The sequence below is a fragment of the Ceratotherium simum genome, chromosome 30 (genome assembly GCF_057802395.1).
Source record: "Ceratotherium simum simum isolate JZ-2026a chromosome 30, ASM5780239v1, whole genome shotgun sequence".
Taxonomy (NCBI): domain Eukaryota; kingdom Metazoa; phylum Chordata; class Mammalia; order Perissodactyla; family Rhinocerotidae; genus Ceratotherium; species Ceratotherium simum.
In genome coordinates, this window is record NC_141929.1 from 12,941,061 (window position 1) to 12,962,691 (window position 21,631).

A 21,631-nucleotide genomic window follows, 5' to 3' on the forward strand; every position below is an offset into this window, starting at 1 on the left:
CTGAATTATCCCTTTCGCCCTCCTCCCTCCCCACTTCCCCTCTGGTAACCACCAATCCAATCTCTGTCTCTATGTGTTTGTTTATTGTTGTTATTATCTGCTACTTAATGAAGGAAATCATACGGTATTTGACCTTCTCCCTCTGACTTATTTCACTTTGCATTATACCCTCAATGTCCATCCATGTTGTCACAAATGCCTGGATTTCATCGTTTCTTATGGCTGAGTAGTATTCCATTGTGTATATATACCACATCTTCTTTATCCATTCGTCCCTTGATGGGCACTTAGGTTGCTTCCAAGTCTTGGCTATTGTGAATAACGCTGCAATGAACACAGGGGTGCACGTATCTTTATGCATTGGTGTTTTCAAGTTCTTTGGATAAATACCCAGCAGTGGAATAGCTGGATCATATGGTAGCTCTAGCCTTGATTTTTTGAGGAATCTCCATACTGTTTTCCATAGTGGCTGCACCAGTTTGCACTCCCACCAGCAGTGTATGAGAGTTCCCTTCTCTCCACATCCTCTCCAACACATGTTGTTTCCTGTCTTGTTAATTATAGCCATTCTGAGGGGCGTGAGGTGATATCTCATTGTAGTTTTGATTTGCATTTCCCTGATAATTAATGATGTTGAACAACTTTTCATGTGCCTGTTGGCCATCTGTATATCTTCTTTGGAGAAATGTCTGTTCAGGTCTTTTGCCCACTTTTTAATTGGGTTGTTAGTTTTTTTGTTGTTGAGATGCATGAGTTCTTTGCATATTTTGGAGATTATGCCCTTCTCAGATGTATGGTTAGCAAATATCTTCTCCCAATTGTTAGGTTGTCTTTTCGTCTTGTTGATGGTTTTCTTTGCTCTGCAGAAGCTTTTTAGTTTGATGTAGTCCCAGTTGTTTATTTTTTCTATTGTTTCTCTTGCCTGGTCAGACATGGTGCTTGAAAATATGGTGCTAAGACCGATGTCGAAGAGTGTACTGCCTATGTTTTCTTCTAGAAGTTTCATAGTTTCAGGTCTTACATTCAAGTCTTTAATCCATTTGGAGTTAATTTTTGTGTATGGTGTAAGGTAAGGGTCTACTTTCATTTTTTTGCATGTGGCTATCCAGTTTTCCCAACACCATTTGTTGAAAAGACTTTCTTTTCCCCATTGTATGTTCTTGGCTCCTTTGTCGAAGATTAGCTGTCCATAGATGTGTGGGTTTATTTCTGGGCTTTCGATTCTATTCCATTGATCTGTGTGTCTGTTTTTGTGCCAGTGCCATGCTGTTTTGGTTACTATAGCTTTGTAGTATATTTTGAAATCAGGGAGTGTGATACCTCCAGCTTTGTTCTTTTTACTCAGGATTCCTTTGCCTATTCGGGGTCTTTTGTTGTTCCATATAAATTTTAGGATTCTTTGTTCTATTTCTGTGAAAAATGTTGTTGGAACTTTGATAGGGATAGTGTTGAATCTATAGATTGCTTTAGGAAGTATGGACATCTTAACTATGTTAATTCTTCCAATCCAAGAGCACAGAATATCTTTCCATTGCTTTGTGTCTTCTTCATTTTTCTTTCAACAATGTTTTATAGTTTTCCATGTACACCTCATTCACCTCTTTGGTTAAGTTTATTCCTAGGTATTTGATTCTTTTTGTTGCAATTGTAAATGGGATTGTATTCTTAATTTCTCTTTCTGCTACTTCGTTGTTAGTGTATAGAAATGCAACTGATTTTTGTATGTTGATTTTGTATCCTGCAACTTTACCATATTCGTTTATTACTTCTAAAAGTTTTCTGGTGGATTCTTTAGGGTTTTCTATACATAAAATCATGTCATCTGCAAATAGTGACAGTTTCACTTCTTCCTTTCCAATTTGGATCCCTTTTATTTCTTTCTCTTGCCTGATTGCTCTGGCTAGGACTTCCAGTACTATGTTAAATAGGAGTGGTGACAGTGGGCATCCTTGTCTGGTTCCTGTTCTTAGAGGGATAGCTTTCAGTTTTTCACTGTTGAGGATGATGTTAGCTATGGGTTTCTCATATATGGTCTTTATTATGTTGAGGTACTTTCCTTCTATACCCATTTTATTCATAGTTTTTATCATAAATGGATGCTGTATCTTGTCAGATGCTTTCTCTGCACCTATTGAGAGGATCATGTAATTTTTATTCTTCATTTTATTAATGTGGTGCATCACGTTGATTGATTTGCGAATGTTGAACCATACCTGTATACCTGGAATAAATCCCACTTGATCATGGTGTATAATCTTTTTAACGTATTGTTGTATGCGATTTACTAGTATTTTGTTGAGGATTTTTGCATCGATGTTCATCAGTGATATTGGCCTGTAGTTTTCTTTTTTTGTGTTGTCCTTGTCTGGTTTTGGTATCAGGGTAATGTCGGCTTCGTAGAATGAGTTAGGGAGCTTCCCCCCCTCCTCAATTTTTTGGAAGAGTTTGAGAAGGATAGGTATTAAGTCTTCTTTGAATGTTTGGTAGAATTCACCAGGGAAGCCGTCTGGTCCTGGACTTTTATTTTTGGGGAGGTTTTTGATTACTGTTTCGATCTCCTTACTGGTGATTGGTCTATTCTAATTCTCTACTTCTTCTTGATCCAGTTTTGGAAGGTTGTATGATTCTAAGAATTTATCCATTTCTTCCAGATTGTCGAAGTGGTTGGCATATAGCTTTTCATAGTATTCTCTTATAATCTTTTGTATTTCTGAGGTGTCTGTTGTAACTTCTCCTCTTTCATTTCTGATTTTACTTATTTGTGCCTTCTCTCTTTTTCTCTTGGTGAGTCTAGCTAAAGGTTGGTCAATTTTGTTGATCTTTCCAAAGAACCAGCTCTTGGGTTTATTAATTTTTTCTATTGTTTTTTTGGTCTCTATTTCATTTATTTCTGCTCTGATTTTTATTATATCCCTTCTTCTACTGATTTTGGGCTTTGTTTGTTCTTCTTTTTCCAGTTCCTTTAGGTATATTGTTAGATTGTTTATTTGGGATTTTTCTTGTTTGTTGAGATAGGCCTGTATTGCTATAAACTTCCCTCTCAGAACCGCTTTTGCTGTATCCCATAAATTCTAGCATGTCGTATTTTCATTTTCATTTGTCTCCAGGTATTTTTTGATTTCTTCTTTGATTTCTTCGTTGACCCAGTCATTGTTCAGTAGCATTTTGTTTAATCTCCACGTATTTGCGGCTTTTCTGATTTTATTCCTATAGTTGATTTCTACTTTCATACCGTTATGGTCAGAAAAGATGCTTGGTATTATTTCAATCTTCTTAAATTTATGGAGACTTGTTTTGTGGCCTAATATGTGGTCAATCCTGGGGAATGTTCCATGTGCATTTGAAAAGAACGTGTATTCTTCGGTTTTTGGGTGGAATGCTCTGTATATATCTACTAGGTCCATCTGTTCTAGTGTGTCATTTAAGGCCAATGTTTCCTTATTGATCTTTTGTTTGGATGATCTATCCATTGGTGTAAGTGGAGTGTTAAAGTCCCCTACTATTATTGTGTTACTGTCTATTTCTGTTTTTATGTCTGTTAATAATTGCTTTATATATTTAGGTGTACCTACATTGGGTGCTTAGATATTTACAAGTGTTATATCCTCTTGTTGGATTGTTCCCTTGATCGTTATGTAATGCCCTTCTTTGTCTCTTTTTACAGTTTTTGTTTTAAAGTCTATTTTGTCTGATATGAGTACTGCTACCCCAGCTTTCTTTTCATTGCCATTTTCATGGAGTATCTTTTTCCATCCCTTCACTTTCAGTTTGTGAGTGTTTTTAGGTCTGAAGTGTGTCTCTTGTATGCAGCATATATATGGGTCTTGTTTTTTTATCCAATAAGCCACCCTATGCCTTTTAATTGGAGCATTTAGTCCATTGACGTTTAAAGTAGCTATTGATAAGTATGTACTTACTGCCATTTTTAACTTTTTTTTTTCTCAGTGTTTTATTTGTCCTTCTCTGTTCCTTTCTTCTTCTATACAGAATTGATGGTTTCTTTCGTTTTACCTCTGTCGGAAAGCTCGACTCTTTGACTCCCCTCCTCCCTCCTTTTATGTTTTTGATATCATATCTAACCTCTTTTTTGTGCATTTGTATCCATTACCCTCTTATCATGGAAATAGATAATTTTTCCTATTTGTAGTCTTCTCTTTTCCCCTTAAATCAGTCCCTTTAACATTTCTTGTAGCACTGGTTTCTTGGTGACAAACTCCTTTAATTTTTGCTTGTCTGGGAAATTTTTGATCTCTCCTTCCATTTTGAATGATAACCTTGCTGGGTAGAGCATTCTTGGCTGTAAGTTTTTTCCTTTTAGCACTTTAAATATATCTTGCCACTATCTTCTAGCCTTAAGGTTTCTGCTGAGAAGTCAGCTGATAGCCTTATGGGGTTTCCTTTATATGTAACTTGACTTTCTCTTGTGGCTTTTAGGATTCTCTCTTTATCTTTAATTCTGGACATTTTGATTATGATGTGTCTTGGTGTGGGCCTCCTTGGGTTTATCTTGTTTGGGGCTCTCTGTGCTTCCTGTACCTGGATGTCTCTTTCCTTCCTTAGGTTAGGGAAGTTTTCATCTATTTCTTGAAATAGATTCTCTGCCCCTTGGTCTCGCTCTTCTCCTTCCAGGACACCTATAACATGGATGTTAGTGTGCTTGCTGTTGTCCCAGAGGTCCCTTAGACTGTGCTCACTCTTTTTAATTCTTTTCTCTTGTACCTGTTCAGCTTGGGTAATTTCTTCTAGTCTTTCATCCAGCTCACAGATCCATTCTTCTGTATCCTCTACTCTGCTTTTGAGTCCCTCTAGTGAATTTTTCATTTCCAGTATTGTATTCTTCATTTCTGATTGGTTCTTTTTTATATCTTCCATTCCTTTGTTGACATTCTCACTGAGTTCATCTATTCTTCTCCCCAGATCAGTGAGCATCCTTAACACTCTTTGTTTGAACTCTCTGTCGGGTAGGTTGCTCATTTCTGTTTCACTTAGTTCCTTTTCTGGGGTTTTGTCCTGTTCCCTTACTTGGAATGTATTCCTTTGACTCTTCATTTTGCCTCTTTCCCTGTGCTTGTGTCTATGTAGTAGGTACGTCAGCTACGTCTCCTGCTCTTAGATAGGTGACCTTAGTGATGTAAGTGATGGCTTAGGAGGCCTGCAGTGTGCTTCCCTCAGTTCTCAATGTTCCAGGGGTGACCCCTATATGGGCTACATGTGTCCCTCTGTTGTGGCCTGTTTGCTCTCCCTGTAGGCACCCAGGGAGGTTGAGTTATGCTCCTGGCCAGCTGTTGTAATGCTCAGCTGCTTGTAGTTGTTGTGGGCCCTTCAGTCTCTTTATCAGGTGTGGGAAGCCCCAGCACAGTTGGCTGCAAGTTCTAATACCACATTTGTGTTGCAGTATTTCTTTTAAGTGAGTAGGCCCCCAGGGTGGCAGGTTATTAGGCTCAGGGCCTTAAAATTGCTATAAGCCTCCAGCCTTTAGGTCTCTTGTAAGCTCTCTGAGGATTGCAGCTGGGTGGGGCTGGCCTCAGGCACAGGAGCACTCAATTGTTTCAGGCTTTGGAAGGTCAGGCAAACCCCCTACGTGGGACTTTGAGATGCACAAGTCTTCTGCAGCTGACAAGCCCTGCCGCCCACAGGTCCACACACACAGTCAACACAGTCCTGCCCCGTGTGCGCACCCCGGCCTCCTGAAGCGGACCCAGTCTCTCCAGGGTGGGAGCCCCACACACTCCACCACCGCCCCACACTCTCCACCCGCATCTTGTGCACGCCCTGCCCCACTGAAGTTGGCTCAGTTGCCAGGCTGCAGAGAATCCAGTCACCAATCTTTGCAGGCCCACAAGTTGCCTGAGGGCTTGTTGTTGGGTGGGGCCAGTCTCTAGGGTGGGCTGCCTGCCCTGGCTGAGCTGGATTAAATTGGTGCTCTAGCCAGTGGGGCAGACCCTGGGCTAGCAGGCCTCAGGGAGAATTCCAATGGCGTCTGCGTCAGCACACTCACACCAGGCCACAACAATGGCCGCCGCCAATGTCCCAGTCCCTGGAGAGGTCTCACCTCTCACCGAGATGCACACAGGGCCTATTAGGTGAGTCTCTTTTCACCACAGCACTGTGCACCTTTCTTTCTGGTTATTTTAGGTTGCTTTCTGAAATGGGTGACTTTTATGGGTGGGTTTTAATTTCTTTGTGAACCAGCTTTTCTGGGGGTACTCCTCAATGTTTTAGTGGCAGGCAAAGTCAGATATTATGCCACTCGTCTCGATTGTGCTGGGTCCACAAAATGCCCACAGCGGGGGCGCTCCCCGGCTCAGGGCCTCACTCCACTAGGGAGGGCTGCGCACCTTTGGGCTGCTCCCAGGCGGCTGTGAAGCTGGCGGCTTGTGAAGGCGGCATTTTTCCTCTCCAGAAGGGAGTTTCTGCCTCTTCCACCCCAGCTAGGATTGTCCGTTGTTGCAGGAGTTCCTCTTATCCAGCCCTCAGTTCTGTCTCAGGGGTAATTTTTCCACGAGTAGTTGTAAATTGGCTGTGTCTGTGGGAGGAGGTGAGTTCAGAGTCTGCCTACGCCGCCATCTTGACTTTCCTCCTAGATTTGATTAATTTTTTTAGCTTTATTGATGTATGAGTGACAAATAAAAATTGTATATATTTAGGTTGTACCACATGATTTTGTTAAGGTGTATATGTGATGATTTAATACACATATATAGTGAAATGATTACCACAATCAAGTTAATTAACACATCCATCACTTCACATAGTTACCATCATTGTGTGTGCTAAAAACATTTAAGATCTACTATCTTAGCAAATTTTTATATACAATACAGTATTATTAACTATAATACTTTCACTATGCTTTAAATTATCCTCAGAACTTACTCCTCTTATAACTGAAAGTTTGTACACTTTGACCAATCTCCCTATTTTTCCCAACCACTAGTCCCTGGCAACCATTGTTCTACTCTCTTGGTCTATGAGTTCAGATTTTTAGATTCCACACATAAGTGAGATCATGCAATATTTGTCTTCTGTGTCTGGCTTATTTCACCTAGCATAATATCCTCCAGGTTCATCCATATTATCATAAATGTCAGAACTTCCTTCTTTCTATGGCTGGATAATATTCCATTATGTGTATATATATATATCACAGTTGCTTTATCCATTCATCAATTGGTTGAAACTTCGGTAGTTTCCATATCTTGGCTGTTGTGAATAATGCTGCAATGAACATGAGAGTGCAGATATCTCTCGGAGATACAGATTTCATTTCCTTTAGATATATATCCAGAAGTGAGATTGCTGGATCATATGGCCGTTCTATTTTTAATTTTTTGAGGAAGCTCCATACTGGTTTCCATAGTGTCTGTACCAATTTACATTCCCACCAACAGCATACAATGATTTCTTTTTCTCAAAAACCTCATCAAGGTTTGTTACCTCTTGTCTTTTGATAATAGCCATCCTAACAGCTGCAAAGTGATATCTCATTGTGGTTTTGACTTGCATCTCCTTGATGATTAGTGATGTTAAGCACCTTTTCATATAGTACCTGTTGGCCATTTGTGTGTCTTCTTTGGAAAAATATTTATTTAGATCCACTGCCCTTTTTTTTTTTTTTTTTTGTGGGGAAGATCAGCCCTGAGCTAACATCCATGCCAATCCTCCTCTTTTTGCTGAGGAAGACTGGCCCCCGGCTAACATCTGTGCCCATCTTCCTCCACTTTATATGGGACGCCGCCACTGCATGGCTTGACAAGTGGTGCAGTGGTGCGTGCCCGGGATCCAAACCCCGGCTGCTGCAGCAGAGCATGCACACTTAACAGCTACACCACTGCTCTGCCCACTTTTTAATCAAGTTATTTGGTTTTTACTGTTGAATTTGTATGAGTTCCTTATTTATTCTGGATATTAACCCCTTATCAGATATGTGGTTTGCAAATATTTTCTCCCATTCCATAGGTTGCCTTTTCATTTTGCTGATTGTTTCTTTTGCTGTGCAGAAGCTTTTTAGTTTGATGTCCCACTTGTTGATTTTTGCTTTTGTAGCTTGTACTTTTGGTATCATATCCAAAAAATTGTTGCCAAGACCAATGTCAAGGAGCTTTTTCCCTATGTTTTCTCCTAGGAGTTTTATGGATTCAGGTCTTATACTTAAGTCTTTAATCCATTCTGAGTTAATTTTTGTGAGTGGTATAAAATAGAGAGTCCAATTTAATTCTTTTGCACATGAATTTCCAGTTTTCCCAATACCAGTCATTGAAGAGACTATTCTTTCTCCACTGAGTCTATAACTGAGATCAAGGCCGGCAGGCCTGTTACCCTTGGCATAGGCAGGCATGACTCCTGCAGGATCCCTTGGAGGATGGTGCTGGTGGTAGGACCAAGGCCAAGGCTATAGCCACATCCACAGTGGAAAAGGGCTGTTTCTGGGTCCATAGCTGGAACCACAGTTGGCGATTCTGCAGCCTGGGTGGGCCTGCCTTCTCAAAACAGCCCTCCTTGGTCTTGGGATCCATTGGGGTTTCACAATATCCTACCTGGATCCCAAGCTCCCACAAAAGCACTTTTGTCCAAGATGGCTGCCAAAGTATTGTTGCTGAGCAGGGATATGAGCGAGGACCTATTATTCTGCCATCTTGCTGACGTCACTCCCTATGAAAATACTATTAGTTAAATTTTTGATTTCACCTTTTAGAATTATTTTGTGTGTATGTACCTTGCGGCCTGATTTAATATCTATCCAAATTTTACCCAGAGAAAGCCCCCAGGGCATGTTTATAAGAGATTCTATCAAAATTAAAATAAGCATTCTTTATTAGTGAAACCAAGAACATGTTTCTTAACTTTTCTAAAATTTCTAAAACAAGTAAAGCTTGTACGTACCAGAAAACAGAAACCTCTGCAGACTAGCATCATCTAAAGCAAATCTTAAAAGATGAGGATAGGGCAGCAAATGGGTAATGAACCATACAGAACTTGCTTTGAGAGGCACCCAGTTTGAAAAGAGGGTTGTCAAGCTGACAGAAGCATTTGTCTCAGCAAATATTCTTCTTCATTCCTAAACCATTCAACCATGAGAAGGTGAGCATAGTCAGCAGTCTAAAAGTCTCCAATGAATACTTGTAACACACAAGCCAAAAAATTCTTGATCTATCTGCCCTTTGTGAAAAGTAACAAGAGCTGGAGATGGGGTTAAAAATGAAGGAGAGACTTCTAATTCCAACCATGAGGCGCCAGCCTGTGGCAAAACGAACCTCCCATCAATAAAATCTTAAAAAGATGAATAAAATACAGAAAAAATCAGGTTGAAGGTATTAGAGAGCTACCAAGGTAGCCAGGACACAAGGAAACACATTGTTGGAAAGACATGAAGCCCAGAAAGTGAACTCAACATTCTGGGCCTCTTTCCATTCAGACATTTGATGATTTGTAAGATACACCGGGTAAAAGGATTTTTTAAAATCCAAAGTAAATAGAGAACATGCTCCAACGTACTTAATGAGGCCAGCCGAAATTTCATATTAAAACCTGAAAAGGACATTGCAAGAAAAGAATTACAGACTAATATCCATCCTAAACACAGTTGCAAAATCGATTTCAATATAATTCATAAATAAATGAAAAAGATTTATATCTTATATAAAAAAGATACTACATCACAATCCATTTGAATTTATTCCAGGAATGCAAGGTTGTTCCCACATTAGAAAAACCAAACAATTCACTATACTAGAAGAGAAAAAAAGAAAAACAAATTATCTTCTCAATAGGTGCCAGAAAAGCACTTGAAAAAATTCATTATAAAAACTTTAGCAAACCAGAAACAGAAGAATCTAACATTAGTTTGATATTGAGGGTCTACAAAGTACCTGCAGCATACACTTAATGGTAAATTATTGAAGCATTCCCTCCTGAGATTGGGAACACGACATAGTACCCTCCATCGCCACTTCCATTCAACATTGTAGTTTAGGTACTTGGCTGTGCACAGAGGCAGATAAAAGAACTACCAAAGCATAAGAAAAGGAGAAGGAAGTATACCTGTGATTAGTCACAGACAACACAGTTGTCTACGTGGCATGTCCAAAAATATTCCACAGAAAACTATTAAAATGAATCTAGTGAAATTGCTCAATAAAGCCAGGACAAAAAAGTTTCATTGTTATCTACCAGAAAGAAGTAGAAAATTAGGTTTTTAAATGATAGTCTTACCTTGGCTGTTGTAAATAATGCTGCAATGAACATGAGGGTGCATATATCTTTTCAAATTAGTGCTTTCGTTTTCTTCAGAGAAATATCGAACAGTGGAACTGCTGGATCATATGGTGATTCCATTTTAAATGTTTTGAGGAACTTGCATACTGTTTTCCATCGTGGCCTCACCAATTTACATTCCCACCAACAGTGCATAAGGGTTCCCTTTCTCCACATCCTCACCAATACTTATCTCTTGTCTTTTGATAATAGCTACTCTAACAGGTGTGAGATGATACCTCATTGTGATTTTGATTTGCATTTCACTGATGATTAGTGACATTGAGCATCTTTTCATGTGCCTGTTGGCCATTTGTATATCTTCTTTGGAAAAATGTCTATTCAGATACGCTGCCCATTTTTTAGTTGGATTGTTTGGTTTTTTGCTCTTGAGTTGTATGAGTTCTTTATAAATTTTGGATATTAACCCTTTATCAGATTTATGATTTGCAAATATTTTCTCCCATTCAGTAGGTTGCCTGATCATTTTGTTGATGGTTTCCTTTGCTGTGCAGAACCTTTTTAGTTTAATGTAGTCCCACTTGTTTATTTTTGCTTTTGTTGCCTTTGTTTTTGGAATTAGATCCAAAAAATCATTACCAAGATTAATGTCAAGGAGATTTCCATCTATGTTTTCTTCTAGGACTTTTATGGTTTCCAGTCTTACATTCAAGTCTTGAATCCATTTCAAGTTAATTTTTGTGTATGGTGTAATACAATGGTCTACTTTCATTTTTTGCATGTGGCTGTCCAGTTTTCCCAACACCATTTATTGAAGAGACTGTCCTTTCCCTGTTGTATGTTATTGTCTTTGTCATAAATTAATTGATGGTATATGTGTCGGTTTATTTCCGGGCTCTCTATTCTGTTCCATTGATATATATGTCTGTTCTTATGCCAATACTGTACTGTTTTGATTACTATAGCTTTGTAACATAGTTTGAAGTCAGAAAGTATGATGCCACCAGCTTTGTTCTTCTTTCTCAAGATTGTTTTGGCTATTCAGAAGTCCACCAATGGATTAATTGATAAAGAAGATGTGGGGGGCCGGCCCTGTGGCTTAGAGGTTAAGTGCGCTGCTCCGCTACTGGCAGCCCAGGTTCGGATCCCGGGCGTGCACCAACACACCGCTTGTCTGGCCATGCTGAGGCAGCGTCCCACATACAGCAACTAGAGGGATAGGCAACTATGACGTACAACTATCTACTAGGGCTTTGGGGAGAAAAGGGGGAAAAAAAGAAGGAGGATTGGCAATAGATGTTAGCTCAGGGCCGTTCTTCCTCAGCAAAAAGAGGAGGATTGGCATGGATGTTAGCTTAGGGCTGATCTTCCTCACAAAAAAAAAAAAAAAAGGAAGATGTGGTATATACACATACAACAGAATACTACTCAGCCATAAAAAAGAATGAAATCTTGCCATTTGCAACAACATAGATGGACCTTGAGGGCATTATGCTAAGTGAAATAAGTCAGATAGAGAAAGATAAATACTATATGATTTCACTTATATGTGGAATCTAAAAAACAAAACAAACAAACAAAACAAAACACCAAGCTCATAGAACAGATTGGTGTTCCAGAGGGGAGGAGGTGGGAGGAGGGCGAAATGGGTGAAGGGGGTCAAAAGGTACAAACTCCCAGTTATAAAGTAAATAAGTCATGGAATGGAATGTACAGCATGATGACTATAGTTAATAATACTGTATGGCATATTTGAAAGTTGCTAAGAGAGTAAATCTTAAAAGGTGTCATCACAAGAAAAAGAATTTTTGTAATTATATATGGTGATGGATGGGAACTAGACTTATTGTGGTGATTATTTCATAGTGTATACAAATATTGAATCATTATGTTGTACACCTGAAACTAATATAATGTTATATGTCAATTATACCTCAGTAAAAAAATGATAGTTATAAAAGCATGAAAAATACTTAGGGATTACCCTAAAAGAAACAATACTTCCTTACAGAAAATAAAAGACACTATTGAGAGAAAATATAAAAGATCTAAACAGAGGACAAATGTCTATGAATTTCAAGACAAAATATTGTGGAGAAAATAATTCCTTCTAAACTGATATATACATTCAATACAATCCAAATAAAAATCTCAGCTGTATTTTTATATTGTGGAAATCGAAAAGCTGATATTAAAATGTATATGTAAATTTAAAAGGCCACAAATACCTGACAATTTTGAAAATAAACAAAGTTGAAGGATTCACATTACTAAGTATTAAGTCTTATTATAAAGCTACGGTAATTAAAACAATGTGGCATGACACAAGGATAAAAAAATATTCCAATTAAACAGAATAGAGTTTAAAAGCAGAGCCACACAAACATGGACATGTGGATTTTAACAAAGATGACACTTTAGTGAAGTGCAAGAAAGAATGTTCCTTTCAATAAAAGGTGCTGTATCACTTCGATTTCAACACGGAAAAAATTATATACACAATTCTAGAAGTTCTGAAGATCTAAATAGAAAAGGCAAAATAAAACTTTTACAATAAAACGTAGGGGAAAATATCAATGAGCTTGGGGCAATAAAGAGAATAAGAGAAGATATTCCCAAAAATAAATGTCACAAATGACTGTTACCTAGAATGTTTATATGTGTGTGTATATACGCTATACAAAAAGATAGATGATGCAATAGAAAAAATGAACATACATTTTACCTCCCCCGAAAAAAGGGTATCCAAATGGCAAATAAACAAATGAACAGGTTAAAACCTCATCAGTCATCAAGAACATACAAATGAAAATTAAAATCACAATGACATACCACTTTACACAGACTGGAAAGGCTAAAAATAAACAGTGTAAAAAATACTGACATTCCTGAAGTGTTGGTGAGGCTGTAAACAATTGGAAATATCACGCACTGCTGGAGGGAGTGTTAATTGGCAAAACCGCACTGGAAAATTCTTTGACACTGTTAATAAATTAAAACTATTTTATGCATACTGTAGGACTCAACAAATGAGTAAATATATAGATATTATTGTGAGTCAAGTTTCTTGCCATAGAAGAAATGAGAAACAAATAATGATGAAGGAAGCCAAAGAATAATCCTGAATGATTGGACTGGAATTAGAAGAGAAAAGTATGATTTCAGCAGTTTCTACTAAAGGGTCCATAGCCAATGACAGCCCAGTAGAACTAGATCATAGGCCTTGGTTTCTAAATACCATTGCCCTCTCGGAAGAAACAGGGATCCTTGGGAAAATTATGTGGTAGCCACAAGATGAGCCTGGAACATCTTTCATTCCCAGAAAATAAGGCAGTCCTCAAAAACTGATGGAGACGTTAAAAAGACACAGAAGGCAGTTTTAAATAGCTTCCATTGACCAAATCTTGGATAATTTGAACATCAAAAAATAAGGAAAGTAACAGATTATAACCCATTTACTAAAATAAGAATCCATAAATCTATTTTGATAGCAAATAGATACAAACTAATTTGGAAAGAAGGAAAAGCTCTTCTACATAAAAGAATTCCAACAATAAACATAGAAGGATTGAGGGGCCAGCCCGGTGGTGCAAGGGGTTAAGTGCGCATGCTCCGCTTCGAGGCCCGGGGTTCACGGGTTCGGATCCCAGGCGCACACCAACGCACCGCTTATCACACCATGCTGCAGTGGCAGCCCATATAAAGTAGAGGAAGATGGGCACAGATGTTAGCTCAGGGCCAATCTTCCTCGGCAAAAAAGAGGAGGATTGGTATCGGATGTTAGCTCGGTGCTGATCTTCCTCACCAAAAAAAAAAAAAAAAAATAGAAGAATTGACGGAGCTAGAATATCATTTTACAACCATCACAGTAAAAATTGATTCAGACAAGAATCATGAATGGACACTAAATTTAAACTGTGGAAGAAGTTTAATAAAAAGGAGGATATTTACACAGCCTCAAGTATCTTCCCATACCTTTTAACTAATTATATATTAAAATAAACTTATAGTGGAGAAAATAGATAACATCTTAATCAAGTAATGAAAATTAACTTCGTGGAAAGAGGCAAAAATCATCTACAAAAAGAGGTATATGTGCTTCCGGACACAACTGCTTGAGAAGGACATATCACTTATAAAGTATTCAAGCCCCAAATGCATAATCTCAATTCGTTTGTGAGGAAACAACAAAGAAACCCAAATTGAGAAATATTTTATAAAATATCTGGCCTGTTTTTTTTCATGAAAGACCAAGGATGGCTGAAAAACTCTTCTTGATTAAAGGAAACTAAAGAGATGTGACAACTGAATGCAGTATGTGACCCTGAACTGGATCCCTTACTGTAAAAACATAGTTAAAAAGGATATTATTGGTGGGGCGAGCCCCATGGCCTAGTGATTAAGTTCAGCATGCTCTGCTTCGGTGGCCCAGGTTCAGCTCCTGGGAGCAGACCTACACCACTAGTTGGTAGCCATGCTGTAGCAGCAACCCACAAAACAGAGGAAGATTAGCCCAGATGTTAGCTCAGGGCGAATCTTCCTCAGCGAAAAAAAAAGGATACTATTGGAGTGATTGATGTACTTGGAATTTGACCTATGGAATAGGCAACAGCATTATTTCATGTTGAATTCCCTACATTTGATAACTCTATTGTGGTTATGCAAGTAAATATCCTTGTTCATCAGAAATATACAAAAATATTAAGGAGTAAAGGATCTGATGCCTACAATCCACTTTCAAATGGTTCAAAAATATAATGTATATAATATATTGACATATAGACAGATAAATGATAGGTAGATAGACGATTCGTTGATAGATAAATAGGTAATAAAGAGAGGGAGAGAAGATATACAAGAAATTTCTTTCAATGACTCTTTTCTCTGACCCAGTTTAATTATTCCTTTATCTAATTTTAATTATCTTGTTTGTTTTTCAAACTTTCTTTAATGCCTTTTGTTAAATTTTCATTCAAATCTATTCTCCCTTGGGACCATTTTAATTTATTAGCCATTTCTGACATAATCAGATCTTTTACTTCAATTTCTTTCCTGAATTCAGCCAACTCTGGTGACGTTTCTCCCTGTTTTTCTTCCATTTTTGTTCTTAGTTTTTGAAAATATGATTTTAGGTGTTTTCTTTGTAAATTCTCCATATGTTATTTTGGAGTGTTATGGTACAGCTTTATTCTGCTTCAGGGGTGGTTTTTGCTGAGAATTTTTATCAACTGAAATGTGTTGATTCTCAATTTCTGTTTTCTTCTCACATTAGTTTTGCATGGAGTTGGTCTCATTTTCACTTTTTCTAGGCATTTCATGTGAAAAGTTCTGACAGGAGTCCCTCTGCTGTCAGTGTAATGAGTTAACATTTTCTTTAATAATTGATATGTTTTTGGTGGTCATGATCAGGGAGGGGAACAGTTGGCATATCTTTGGAGCTTGGGCGAATTTCCCCATTTATCAGTATGTCCATCTATCTGCAGTATACTCTCAGTCAAAAGACACTATTCCTAACTAGCAGTTTTAAACATACGTATTAAAGTAAGAAATGAACATGAAAAGAATGAAAAATAAAATATCTACCTTAAAATACTAGAAACTATAAAATAAAAGGCAAAATATTTCACATAGCACTTGGACCATGTGTTTATTCCTTTATTATTCTGGGATCACAGCCTCAAGTAAGTTCTTGAGAATAAGTACATGGTACATCCATTTCTCTAAGTAATTACATGTCTTAATATTGCCTATGTTCTATAAGACATTTTGTTTATTAGAATATAGAATTAAAGGTTGAAAACCATTCCTTCAGAATCAATAGCATTACTCAATTGTTTCTACCATCTTATTTTTGTAGTTGAGATTGTGATACCACTGTAATTCCCTTCTCTCTTTTAACTGATCATTTTTTTCCTCCCTAGAAACTTTTGTGTGGGCTTTTATTTAATCAATGAAATGCTCAAGTGAGGGTCTTTCCCATTCATTTCATTGGGAAATTGCGGCACATATACAACCTGAAGACCAAGGTCCTTTTGTTCTTAGTGAGGAATTTGCACTCTTGCTTTGATAATTTCTTCTTTTCCTCTCTTCCCCACTTCCTAGAACATCAATTACTTGTGCATTGGAACTCTTAGAATAAACCTATACAGTGTAATAATATTTTAAAAGAAGAAGAAGAGACATTATTCTCACAAAATAATTAGAAATAGTTTCAATTTGTACTGGATTCAATGGAATAAAAATAATTATAAAAGTAGTAGAGATTAAGTTTTATGTTAAAGGACTTTGAAGAGTGGCGGATCTTAACATGTCAAACTTCAAAAGTACAGTAAAATTAAATATCCTACTGAAGGGAAGGTGATGTTGAGAACAGCCACCTCTCTGATCAGGAGAAATTTGTTTCCTTAACTTTTCCAGTATTTACCAGCAAAAGATGTTTTAAAAACCCCAACTCTCTGGGGTACCCAAATGCAAAGATACAATAGAGGCCATTGTTAATCCCCATTCCCTCCTCTCTTTCAACATATGTTTAACAATAACAGGGAGTTTCTAACATTAATCAGCCAACATGATTCATAAACTATGATAAGTCACATTTTCACTACATAGTCACTTGGACAAATCAAATGTCATTTATTAGTTGAGCTCTCATTTACATAATTTTTCCCTCCCATGGGATGTTGGCAGTGTGAACAATTATCATAAGAATAAAAGAATATTTATTCTCTTACTAGAAATCAAAGACTGCTTAAATTTCAAAAGTCTTTAATTTACCTGAAGAAGTCAATATAATAAACAATTTTTATGTAGAAATATCTCAACTTAGTAAAAAGTCAAGCACAAAGCCTGGAACCTCACACAGTATCTGGCAAAGGGTGCCCAATAAATAGGTATCATGTAAAGAATTAATGTGTTAAGAAAGAAACATCACTTCCCTGCTCAAAACCCTCTAATGGTTTCTCATCTCATTGCAAATAAAATCAAAGTCCTTACAGTGGCCTACAAGGTCCTACACGATCTGATCCTCTCCCTCTGTCTCATGTCTCACTATGACCACCTCATTCACGTAATCTGTGGTATCATACTGACCTCTTTGTTGTTTCTAGAATATTCCAGGTGCATTTAGAATGTTGCACTTGCTCTTCCCTATACCTTGGATTTTCTTCACCCAGACACCTGCATAGTTTTCTCCCTCTCTTCTATCAAATCTTTACTCAAATGTCAGCTTCTGAGTGAAACCTTCCTTCACTACTCTCTCTATGTTTTCAACCCTCCCAGCACACATTCTTCCCTGCTTTATTTTTCTCCTTTGCCCTTCTCATCATTTAATGTATTATAATTTTACTTTTTTATCTTGTTTATTATTTGTCTCTCATCTCCAGATCACTCTTCAGTACTGTAAGAATATAAACTCCAAGAAAGCAATAATTTTAGCCTGTGTTGTTCACTCAGATCCCAGAAAAGTACTCAACAAATAATTTCTAAGTGAGTGAGAGAATTGATAAGTTAAAGAATAAGTGAATGAATGACAACTAGTGAGCTGAGGCTGGAGAGTTCGAGAGAGGCCAGATGACTCAGGGCTCCTAGGTCAGGTTATGGGATTTAGATCTCATTCTAAATGCAATGGCAAGTCATCAAAGGTTTTAAGTGGGGAACGATATGATCTAATTTATGTTATAAATTTATAATTTGTAACAAGAGTGATAACTGGAGGAAGCAGAGAGGATGCAGTAACCCAAAGTTGTCAGTGTCTCCAGTCAGAATGATGGTTGTAGAGCTGGAATAAAATGGGATTTTGTCAAGCTGGTGTGGTGCCATGGATGTCAGCAGGAGAGATTGCTTTAAGGATGAGGAAAATGTGCCAGATGTTCCCTGAAGATAGAGAGGGGTGTAGACTAAAGAAGTCTCATTGCATTTAATGACATGGAAGTCCTTGCTAACCTCAGCAGAGAGGGAGAAACATTAAGGCTACTCACAGAAGATAGGCTCTCAGGAAACCAACCTGAGAATACATGGGAAATCAATAACATGGATATCTTGGCTTTGAGAAGAGATGGCAATGGTTTTTAAACCAAAGGTGTATTGGTCTTACATGGAGGTTGGAGGAAAACGGCTGGCATATCAAACCCTGTTCCCATCTTATGCCATCTTACAAACAACCCTCAATCCAATTCCACTCTTATTCTGGGCAAAATGCCCTTGAGAAATAGGAAGTAGGTTAACCTTCCCTAAGAAACTCATTCTACTGTTTAACCCTGGCTTTCCGAACTAATGCCCTTAAATCCTAGGTAAATCCTCCATACTGGCAGCTATTTTGGGACCATAATCTCTTCTCACTGCAGGATCAAAGCAACTTTCTCTTCAAATAGAGTCAAGTTTTGTTTTGCCTTTTTAGTACATCGAATATAAAAGTAGAAATAAGGGTCTGAAAGGGTAATTGTATGTGATTATATTTCTTTATCACTAATTTCAAAAGCCCACATAAACCATAATTTGCTATGTCTTTGCAAATGTTATCTTGTATTGCTTATAATCCGTTAATTGTTATGTTGCTCAAATATTCTTGTAAATTTTCTGGATCTGCCTACTTACCTCATTTGAAAGTTACTCTTTCAGGTACACTTTCTTATAACCTTCAATCATCTCCTTGAGTTTTGATGTTACTAAATTATAGTATTTCAGAAAATGAAAGAAGAAAATCTGCAATAAGCAGTGATAGAGGTGTTCTGAGATCACTGATCAGTATACTCTCATATTGCACTTTCCTCACCCATATTTTAAACCGTATTTGTTACTCCCAAATTTTACCATGTCAGAAAGCTCACCATAAATTAATTTACCTCCTAATTAGAAGGCTCAATCATGTAAAAGGAAGATATTTTCAACACCTACAATTCTTAAATTGTTTGAATCAAATAAAAATAGCATGCATGTCCTTTTTCTATCTTATTAACTTCTGTGCCTGGCACATAGTAGGTACTTAATGAATATGTGTTCAATGAATGAATGAAAGAATTTCAAAAACTTTTGGCAGAATGTGTGATGGTCTAAATATTCTGATATTAAAGGAGAAAGGAAATCCTATGTGCATTTAAAGGTATGTGATTTGTTTAAATCAGTGCTATCCTACAGAAATTTCTAAGATGATGGAAATGTTTTACCTTGTGTTTTTTATTATGGTATCCATTAGCCACATTCAGCTATTGAGAACTTGAAATGTGCCTAGTACACCTGAGGGATGGAACTTTTAAATTTTTTTCATTTTAACTAATTTAAATTTAAGTAGCCACATGTGGCTACCATAGTGGACAGTGCAGCTTTAAATGAATCAGTACACGCTTGGTCTGGATAAAGTATTTTGGTCCTTTTAAAAACCAAAACTATTTTCCTGATAGGCCCATACAACGTTAAAAATAAACTAATTCAAACACCAGTTTGGGGTGTTTATACTTGTTTTAAACAACAGCGTCAACGACTGAGGCAGGAATAGAGTGGAGTTGGCTGGAGAAACACAGCCTCTGATGGCACCTCTCCTACAGTCCTCTGTCTCAGTGGTTCGTGCCTCTGCCTCAGGATTTACCATATTCACAAGATAATGTTTCTGCAAGCTCTGGCACTGAGTCTTCTTAATCTCCGTGGATCCACCTCCTAACGTGCCTGGCACACTTAAGTATCCGTGAATGCACACACAGCAATGTGTAGATGCTGCTTTATTCATTTAGATACAAGTAGGTCTATGCAGCCCAATAGTCAAATAACACACATTCATGGACAGATCCATGATTGGTTACTACATATCCCAGATTAACGTGGGCAAAACCAGTTTAAACTCATTGTCCCAATGTCCCCATCTGGGTTCTCACCCTCTTTCATTCTCAAAAGTATCAGTGTTTGGACTCTACCAAATCCCTACTATTTATCAGCTCTCCAGAGCTATATTTGTTTGAATTGCTACATTTTGGAATAATCAATTTATTATTATTATTACAATTATTATTAAATTCTCCTTCTTGGTCTGATCATTGTAAGTGTACCTTAGAGGTGTGTCTTGATTAACTGCAGTATGTTCTTATTAAGTAAAAGAAAATAATATTGAACTATAAAAGCCACTTGGTTTCCATAAAAATTAAAGAGCTTCACTTAAGTCATAATTAAAAAGGAATTATGTATGGAATTAAGACTGGATGATTAAATTAAACTGCTGCCACCCCATGTGTTGCAAAGAACACAAGAACAAATTGAGAAATCACTTCAAAACCAGGAACAATGTGCTTATACTTAAGGATGCCCCTAACCCTGCCCATGCCCAAGTTACCTGGCAGATCAGACCAGAATTAGAATTCCTGTGTTGAACATTGTTCAAGCTAATTTGAAATGTAATTGCATAATCACATCAATATAGTCAAAGAAATGTGGTTTTTACAGACAAGGTATAATCATTTTCTAATTACCAATTAAGAACTCTCCACAGTTTATTAAAAAATAAAAGCTTAGAATTGTTTGGTGAATTACAGTATGTGAATTAACCCAATTGCCCTCTGGAAGTCCTCAGGTGATAGAAATACAAATGATTTACTGTGAAACTCTAGCTCTAATTAGTATCCTGAAACCAAAATTCATGCCCCCGTGCTTTATACATCTCATCTTCACTACCGGTTTATTTCATCCAAGTTCCAGGGGAGAACAATATTGATTCCAGTGGCTCTGAGCAATTGCTTTGTTGTAACTGCCAGAGAAGGACCAACCTTTGTAAACACCAGTTATTCAAAAATGGTCCATTTGCTCAATGAAGTTTAAAGTACAGCTTAAGAGTGCCTGAGAAGCCTGTTAAAATAGTGGCCTATATTTATATAATACATGGGCATTGGATGAGCAGTCAGAACACCTGGGTTCTGGCCCAGCTCTCATTCTTATCATCAAGCCTCCCTCTTAAACTTTCTGAACCCCAGGTTCCTCATGTACAAACTCAGAATTACCCCAGAACTACATATCACACAAGGTTAGAGGGGCAAATAGATGAAATAAAGTATGTGGAAGTGCTCTATAAAATGAGTCTCACTATGTACACATAATTAAATATCTAAGGTATTCTTTGAATAGAATTATATTATAATGATATAAGTCCTTTCTCTAGGAATCAGAATGCTCAGTGGAATTGATAAATATCCACTAATAGCCTGATGGGTCTCCGTTTCCTCTGCCCTGAAAAGCTCTGTAAGGGATCTATCTCTGATCTTCAGTCTCCAACCCAGCCCTCTAACCTCCCACCCCTGGTAGTTTCAAAATCTGCCCCCAAAAAATCTAGCTTTGTGTTTTCTCCTGGATGGATCTTTATTCCCTATGCACCTCAAGACTGCAGGATATCACTCGACCTCTCAAAATATTTTGAACAAGATTCCTAGCTCCCACTACATGT